This window comes from Leucopleurus acutus (genome assembly GCF_964270905.1).
Source record: "Leucopleurus acutus genome assembly, chromosome: 17".
Classification (NCBI taxonomy): Eukaryota; Metazoa; Chordata; class Mammalia; order Artiodactyla; family Delphinidae; genus Leucopleurus; species Leucopleurus acutus.
This window is the reverse complement of record NC_139159.1, coordinates 15,280,646-15,290,301: the sequence shown is the minus strand read 5'-3', so window position 1 is coordinate 15,290,301 and position 9,656 is coordinate 15,280,646.

Below are 9,656 nucleotides of genomic sequence, written 5' to 3'. Positions count from 1 at the left end.
TAGCCGTTATTTTGTAATAACTTTAAATGGAATATAACCTGTGAACATATTAAATCACTATGTTGTACACCTGAAGCAAATATAACATTGAACATCAACTATACTTCAATTTAAAAAAATAAAAAGCAAGCTGAGGGAAGGGCAGGGGTGGCCATGTGCTCCCTCTCTTGCTGCAGTGGGGTCAAAATATGCTGAACAGGATGGCCTGGGACAGATCTGGGGGAGATCAGATGCCATTTAAACCCAGGTACTGCACATTGTTAGTCAGCCACCCAGTTCCTCTGAGTCTCAGCTTATTATTACATGAAGCGGGATAGTCATTACCTCACTGAGTGGATGACCTGTAATAACCTTTATAAAGGACTCCGAATTCAGTAAATGTTAGTTTCTTCCCCCCCTCTTGGCAGTGAGGTCTCAAGAAAGAATGAATTACAACTTACGTCACCAAGAGACCACTTAACACATGGCAGCAATACGAGAAAAATTTTTTTCATTTTACAATCTCTGCACTTCAGAGGATTCAATTAGAAACTGAAGAAATCTCAGCCTTTGCACGGATCCAAGCAGACGGGATTAAGGCAGTGTGTTGGCAAAAACACACTGTGCTGTAATATGAACATCCCAAATTAGGAGATGGCTAATACATTATAGTACGGCCATAGGATGGAATATTGGAAAGCTATAAGAAGGAAAGTAACAACATTTTAAATGACATATATAAAATGTGAACCATATAATACTTAGTGAAAAAAAGCAGAATATAAAATTTTATATGCAATATAAGCTAAACTGTATTTAAAAGAAAAAAAACACAAGAAGAGTAAGGAGTAAAAAGTACATGAACTTTTTGAAAAAAACTGTTTTACTGAGATATAATTCACATCCCAGTATGTGAACTTCTAAGGCAAAACAGGAGACTTCGAAAAGATTTGGACTTACACTCGGTGCTTCAGGCTAATCTTTTAGAGAAACCTTGCAAGAAGCACTGATTTAGTTCAAGCTTTCAACTCCCTCATTTTGCAGGTAAGGAAATTGAGCCCCAGAGAAGTGAACATACCTGCCTAAGGAAACACAGCATATTAGTAGTTAAGTGGGAACTACAACCTCAGGCTTCAAGTTCAATACACCTAAACATGACAGTTGTCTAACATCTTCACTCTTCTTGTTCAATCCATATTCACATATAGTTGGGAGTTCCCTGGCAGTCCAGTGGTTAGGACTTGGTGCTTTCACTGCCGTGGGCCCAGGTTCAATCCCTGGTCAGGGAACTAAGATCCTGCAAGCCGCTGTGGCCAAAATAAATAAATATATAAATAAATAAAATAAAACATATTCACATATAGTTTATATGTTGTTGCAATTATAGTATAGACACAAATTGAGGGATGACTAATTCTTTAAAACAGTTTTTCTTCTCTCAGGTTCTGTTATGTCAACATTTATTCTTCTTTATGCTTTTCTCTTCGTCTGTATACCCAATCTGCTTGCGGTATTTGCGAGCCTGGGGAGTATTTTTGTAAAAAGCCCAAGAAACTCAAAGGGCCCTTTTATTAGCGATTGTTGGAATCTCTGACCTCATTTTTAAATTTAAATTTTAAATTCTTTCCTCTTCAAAGTTTGCCTCTTTAGAAACGACATATAAACTTTCCTCTTAATTTTTCAAAACAATAGATAGTTTTAAAAATACTTCTCTCTCCGGCCACCCCCAGCCTCTTGAAGGAAGAGCTGGGCTCATCTCAAACTCCCTGCCCCCCAAACCCCGCCTCCAACAAAGAACTCTGCCACAACTCATTAGGACCTTATTTTTCTGCTTTCCTTGCACCTTAGAACCTGCCACCAGTTACTTCTATCTTAGCCTAGCCGTTCTCAACCTTGCCTGCACTTGAGAATCACCTGGGGGCTCCTAATTTATTTTTACTGGGATGGGTATGTGATTTTCTTCTTCAGCCAGGGTTGACAACTTCTGCCTTGGATGAATAGGTTAAAACGAGTGTGTTTTTCTAAGGATATTTTTGTTGTAAAATATGTCCAGTTGGGAAATGAAAAGATTTGACCTTCGCGAAAGAAATTTTATTTGGTGTCATTTGGTGCTGGCAGGGGAAGTATTGTTTTGGAAAAGACCACTGAAATTAAACAGCTAACAGTTCTCATTCATTTGTTTATTCATTTGTTCTTCATTCATTAAAAACCTACACTGTGCCAGACAGTAGAGATTTACGTACTCTCCTTGTTTTCAAGGGGCTTACAATCTAGTAGTAGGAAGAAAAGCACTCCAGTAAATATGAAGTGCCATCTGTGCTGTGATAGAGACGTGCACAGGCTTCCTCTGAACAAGGAATATGTTGAAATCGAATCTCACGCATGTTAATAGAATGTATTTTATTGCATTATATCTAAACCAAGTTAAAAAATATAATAATTCTTGTTTAATTAGAAGTATAAGTGAAATGTAGATGAACACCACAGTTGTATCAATAGCAAGTGGAAAGTGGTTTGAAATTGAGGTCAAATTTGAGGGTACCTTGAAATGACAAATAAAGACTGGTTAAACATTGGTGTAAAAGAGAAAAACTCATCTTGATAGATTTTGCTTAAATCATTCAGAATTGGAGGAAAAGATAGTTACAGAGTTAGAGTAAAAGTAAATAAGCAATAAAAATATACGAGAAAGGGCCAACGGGACAGACAAAGAGTAGAATAGAAACAATTTATAGGGAAGGGAAAAGAGCAGGAAAAATAAAGCAAAAGAATGTCTCATGAAGACAGCATAAGCATTCCAAAATAGAGTTCAAGTGTATTTAAGAATATCACAAGTTAATGGTATATTAAAGGGAAGAAAAAAAACCCCAACAAATTTAAAGAAAACAGAGTAGTATGTATACTAGCATAGTACTGGAAAATACATGCTATTACAAAAAAATTGTTTACTATTTGTTTAAAATATGCTATATAAAATATATCATTTTGGTTCATTTAAAAAACATTATTTTAGGAGGGAGCAGACTGAAAATAAAACTTCTTAAAGAATTGCAAAAATGTCCCTACTTAAAATTTAGCATATGAAAAACCTAGTAAAAATCAAGGGAAAGCCAACAGTGAAATCAAGCCAAATGCACTGGGAGAATTTGCTCAGTAAAAAGTCTGGGTATCTTTTTCTTTATAAAATCCTACAGAATTCCACCATGCTATAAAGAAATCTTGAAATTATTCCTGTGGGGATCCAAAACTTCTCAGCTTGGCACTGACAACCCATTATATACACTGATGGAAAGCATACTGCATATAGCACTCAATTTAGTACTACAGATGTACCTCATTGCTGATAGTATGTTTATAATCAGTAGTCATTTTTGAGTAAGACTTTTTTTCATTTTAGGTTATTAAAACTACTACGTTGTTAAGAGTCGTAGATTTTTGGTCACAAAAGAAAGTTGAGTGAGACTGTCGTAACTGCTGTTTCAGTGCTATGCATATGCTTTTACAAAATATTGCAAAGAGATAGTGTTCCTTAGCAAAGTAGTCCATGATGGTAGTTTTTTTTGTTTTGTTTTGGTGAATTTTTTTTCTTAACATCTTTATTGGAGTATAATTGCTTTACAATGTTGTGTTAGTTTCTGCTGTATAACAAAGTGAATTAGCTATACGTATACATATATCCCCATTTCCCCTCCCTCTTGCGTCTCCCTCCCTCCCTCCCTCCCTGTCCCACCCTTCTAGGTGGTCACAAAGCACGGATGATGGTAGTTTTGACAGAAGTTCGGCATGCAGGGAAAGCACATCCCTATCCAGAGTGTCAATTCCATTAAAAACAAAACGCTGCCCTCCCATGATGGAAGTAATCCAATGTAATCAGCCTGCCACCAGAGAGCTGACTGATCCCCTGGGAATGGTGCCATTTGGGGGACTCAGTGTTAGTCTCTGCTGCTGCTGGCTGATTGGGCACTCAGTGGTGGCCACAACCAGGTCAGCCTTGGTGAATGGAAGTCTATGTTGCCACCATGACTACATTGTTCATGAGACCATTGGTTGATGACAAGAGTCTCTGGGGAAAGAGGTGGACTGGTAGCCACAGAACAGGCTGTCCTATCCACCATCATGGTATTACACACAGCATTGCTTCTTATCAAGGAACTCACTTCATGGCAAATGAATTGGGGTAGTGGTCCATCCACCCTCTTAGATTTTTGTGTTCTCCAACCATCCCAAAGCAGTTAGTTTGATAGAATAGTAGAAAGCTATTTTATGTGTCAAGTGGTCTAGGCTATTATGCCCAACTGTCTGGCCAAACACCAGTCTAGATGTTGCTGTGAAAGTATTGTTTTAGATGTGATTAACATTTAAATCAGTAGCCTTTTGAAGACAAAGTTACAGAAACAGCTAGGTGGCAATACCTTGCTGTGCCGTGGCAGAGTTTTCCAGGAGGTGGTCTGTGCTCTAAATTGGCGTCCAGTATGTGGTGCTGTTTCTCTCACAGCCAGGACTCGTGGGCCAGGTCCAAGAATCGAGGAGTAGAAATGGGAGGGGCACCACTCACTACTACCTCTAGTGATCCACTGGCAAAAATTTTGCTTCCTGTCCCAGTGACCTTATGTTCTGCTGGTCTAGAGGTCTTAGTTTCAAAGGGAGGAGTGCATCCACCAGGGACACAGCAGTGATTCCATGAACTGGAAGTTAAGACTGCCACCTGGCCACATTGGGCTTCCCATGCCTCTGAGTTAACAGGCAAAGAAGGAGGTTACTGTACTGGTTGGGGTGATTGATTCTGATTACCAAGAGGAAATTAGGTTGCTACAAACAATGGCGGTAAGGAAGGGTACGGCTAGAATTCACGAGATCCTTTAGGGCTTGTCTTAGTGACATGCCCTGGATTAAAGTCAATGGAAAACTACAACAGTCTAATTCAGGCAGGTCTAATAATGGCCCAGATGCTTCATGAATGAAAGTTGGGGTCACTCTACTGGGTAAAGAACTGCAACCAGTACTCGCTTCAGCAGCACATATACTAAAATTGGAATAATACAGAGATTAGCATGGCCCCTGCACAAGGATGATGCTCAAATTCTTGAAGCGTCCCCTATTTTTAGAAAAAACTAGTGGTTACCAGTGGGGAGAGGCAAGATGGGGGAAGAGGATGAAGACGTACAGACTACTATGTATGAAATAAATAAGCTACAAGGATATATTGTACAGCACAGGGAATATAGCCAATATTTTATGATAACTAGAGATGGAGTATAACCTTTGAAAATTGTGTATCACTATGTGGTATACCTGAAACATATAATATTGTATATCAACTATACCTCAATTAAAAAAAAAGAAAGAAAAAAAGAACCACAACCAGCCAAGTTGCTTGGCTGGATGTAGTTGTCAATACCAGCTATGACCATGTGACCAGTTACAGAAATGAGGACTGTAATTGTTATGTGTTTCTCCTTTTTTTATTATGAATATGCTTGTATGTATATGTATATAAGTATGCATGTGTGTCTGTCTGTATGTGTGTATCTGTCTACCTTTGTTTTCTTCCCTCCCTTATCCCCTTATCATATAACATAAATATATTAACTATATATCATAGTATTTAAGTATTGTTAACTTTACATCGTAAAGTTACAGGATATCAAGAAGAAGAGTGAATATCACCCGAGGATTTTGGATCTTCTTCTTAGGGAAAGGGTTAGTGTGCTTTCAGCCGTATACAGGATAGTTGTATCATATTAGGCAGAAGTATGACTTTGTTATAGTCTTTATTTGGAAATTATGGTTTATGGAGATGTATATGAATATCAAGTTGATAAGCAGGGAACTGTGATGCTTAATTTTATGTGTCAAGTGGTCTAGGCTATTATGCCCAACTGTCTGGCCAAACACCAGTCTAGATGTTGCTGTGAAAGTATTTTTTTAGATGTGATTAACATTTAAATCAGTAGACTTTGAGTAAAGCAGATTACTGTCCATAATGTAGGTGGTCCACATCTAATCAGTTGAAGGCATTAAGAGAAAAGACTGAGCTTCCCACGAAGGAAGGAGCTGTCTCCAGGCTGCCTTCAGACCCAAGTCTGAGACGTCAACTCCTGCTGGAGTTTCCAGCCTGCTGGCCTGCCCTGCAAATTTTGGATTTGCCAGCACCCATAATTGCATGAGCCAATTCCTTGAAATCTCTCTCTCTTTGTCTCAATATTTCCTGTTGGGGGATTGCAATCATACGTGATATCATAAAGAAGAAGTATATTACAAATATCTATGAAGATGGGATTTAAAATGCAACCCCATTATTCTAGACTAAACCCTCTGTTCCATTTGGTAAAATTGGGTTCATTGTTAACATGCCACCATAAACTGAGACTGAGTCTCAGTTTTTACTTGTAGATAAAATATACTTTGGTCTCAGAGTTATAATTTGCAGAAAGGTATAGAGGTAGTGGTGGGGTGGCACTTGTCTTCTAACCAGTGCTCTGCAAAGTGCAGGCCATGTGGACGGTAGAGGTACTAGCCTTCTGGTTGTGATCACCCAACACTCCTACCCAGTATTGCTTTGTTATAATAAGGAAATATTTTAACCTTGACTGCTGGAACAAATTCCCGTCTAATTTACATTCTGCATTCTGCAACCCCTCCATTCACTGATTTCACTTAATTTTTATAAAACAAATATTTATCATATTCGAATGGTTTTCTTAGCCACATTCAATAATTCATTCAACAGGTATTTATTAAGTGCCATTATGAGGCACATCACTTGTAAATTCCATTAAGATAAGGCTGTTCCCTGTCTTGTTCAGTACTTGGTCTCCAGTACTGAGAATAATGCTTTGCACAGAATAGGAACTCAGTAACTTTGTGTTGAATTAATAAATGGAAAGAAGCATATCCAGTACCCCCGGTAATAATTTGTACATTATCTCCAGCATTTCGTGTCCAAGGGCTGTTAGCACACACTTCTTAGTTGTGAACGTAAGTCCTTTAATAACTATTAGCTATGGCAAAATGGCTTTTTTTTTTAAATGATGTTTTTGTGAAAGGCTTTGAAGTCTCAGATGAAAAGTACAGGCAGTCCTCATGGATTTATTTCAAAAGTTTAGTTGTTCACTGATTGGTTGTGAGACAGAACATATTTTTCTATGGAAACAAGGTTTTGCAAGGGGTTTAGATTCTCAGAGCTGCCCTGATAAAACCTGTGATATCCAGAATAGCACCATAGTAGTAACAGAACATAACCATCATGTGTGTGTTTCTGTGGAAAACTAGAACTTAATCTGCTGCATTTGGAAAGGGACTCTGTTAAGCGTGTCTAGATTCAAATGGTGAACCTTGGGGTTATGTGGTTACAGTGCAGAAGAGTCTTCAAACTCAGCTGTGTTTGGTGTTTTATCTTAGGGATGGCAGCAGGGGTTCAAACAAACAGCAAAACTCTTGAGAGGCAGAGGGCTCAGATACGAGGAAATGGTGATGTTGTAAATGAAACCACTAGTACGCAGGGGAAAGAAGAAGCTGTCTATGCAGCTCATAGTAGAGAGAGGGAGGAGGAAACATGAGTTGGAAAATCTCTAGGCAGAGGCAAAAAGAGAAGAGAGTTCCAGTCAAGTAAAAACCTTGCCAGTCTTAGGTGGTTCGTTGGCCATGTATAAATCAGGGATTGAGTGTATTAGAAAGTATCCAGTATTAGTAGTTTATTTTAAAACTTAGTCTAAAAGAAATACAGGATCTAAGTACTAGCTTTTCTTATTTTGTAACAAAAGAATGTGCTTAAGTAAAATTTATATCATAGAAGGAATTTTTTTGTTTTTATTAAATACTGAATATACACAAAATAATATTTCTAACATGTATGACAGATATAAAGAACAATAAATATCCACATGCCTGCCACTCAGTGTAAGAACTAGGACATTAATCATCTAAAAGGGTTAAGAGGATGGGGCAAGAGAACAACTGCAATCTTTCAGGTAGTTGTGTGTCTGAAACGTCATAATCATCTTGGGGAAAACCTAAAAACAAAATAAAACAAGCCAGGAGCCTAGGCATTTCATCAAGGATGTCAAAAACTGACATTCATAAATAATAGACTAATTAAAATATAACATTGACCCTGTAAATGTTTTGAATAAAAACAGAGTTTTATATTTTAAAGCCCAAGAAATATTGTTAGAATGAGGGCTCTATGGTGAGTAGGACTATTTGTCAAGTGGCCCACATTTATAGACGCCTATTTCAAAAGAAGCAAGAAGATGGTTCTCCTAAGGAAGAAGAGCTGTTATTCAGATGCACTCTTTTTCACGAAGATATTTTTTCTGTCCTAGCTAAAATTGAACACAGTCATTCCCCTTCATACCCAGGATTTTATAAAAATCTTTCATTTTAACCAAAGGCATCTTTTTTCCTCTGAGTGAGCTTTAGCTCCCTGATACAGTATTTCCAAACTGCATGGGATCTTAAAAAGTCCTCAAGTAGGAAACTGAGTCCTTGATAACACGTCCAGAACATTTTCATGAGAACATTCTGGAGATGGATAGTGGTTGCACAGCAATGTGCATGTACTTAATGCCACCGAATTGTACACTTAAAAATGGTTAAAATGGGTTTCCCTGGTGGCACAGTGGTTGAAAGTCCGCCTACCGATGCAGGGGACACGGGTTCGTGCCCTGGTCTGGGAAGATCAGCGGAGCGGCTGGGCCCGTGAGCCATGGCCACTGGGCCTGCGCGTCCGGAGCCTGTGCTCCGCAACGGGAGAGGCCACAACAGTGAGAGGCCTGCGTATAGCAAAAAAAAAAAAAAAAAAAAAAAAAGGTTAAAATGGCAACTTTTAGGTTATATGTATTTCGCCACAATACAAAGATGCCACCAACCAAACCAACTAACCAAGTGCTTAAGTCACGCTGTTTATGGGCTTAGATTCTGATCTAGAACCTACTTCTTATTCTAAGACTCCTCTCAGCCTACCTGCATGAACCTTTATGTTAAGTGAGATGAGATCAACAGCTGACCAACTCTTATTAGAGTACATTTAATTTTTATTAGTTTCTATTTTTAATAGACATCTTTATTATCGAGTTAGTCAAGGTAAACGTAAGAGAAAGGAGAATTGTAGAAAAATGTCAATACTTTTTTTTTTATAAACACATTAATTAAAAAAAATTATTTATTTATTTGGCTGTGTCGGGTTTTAGTTGCAGCGCGCGAGCCATTCGTTGTGGCATGCGGGCTTCTCTCTAGTTGTGGCCCTTGGGCTCCAGAGCACGCAGGCTCAGTGGTGGCAGCAAGTGGGCTTAGTTGCCCCGCAGCATATGCGGCCTTAGTTCCCTGACCAGGGATCAAACCCGCGTCCCCTGCATTGGAAGGCGGATTCTTAACTGCTGGACCACCAAGTCTCCTGTCAACACTTTTTAAATTGATTATATTTGTATATATATGTGTATATATGCATGTTGTTTTACTATTATTTATACTTTTACTAAAACTAAATAAACTTTATTGGCGCCTGTACCTACTTATGCTAAGTAAAGTAACATTTTAGGAAGTTGAAGTGCTAAAATCTGTGTGGGATATTAAGAAATCTAAAATATGATCCCTGTCTTTAAGGCACTAGCAGTTGAGTTAGGGAAACATCAGTAAATGCATACAACAATAACACCTTTTTAATTGAAGTCTAATAT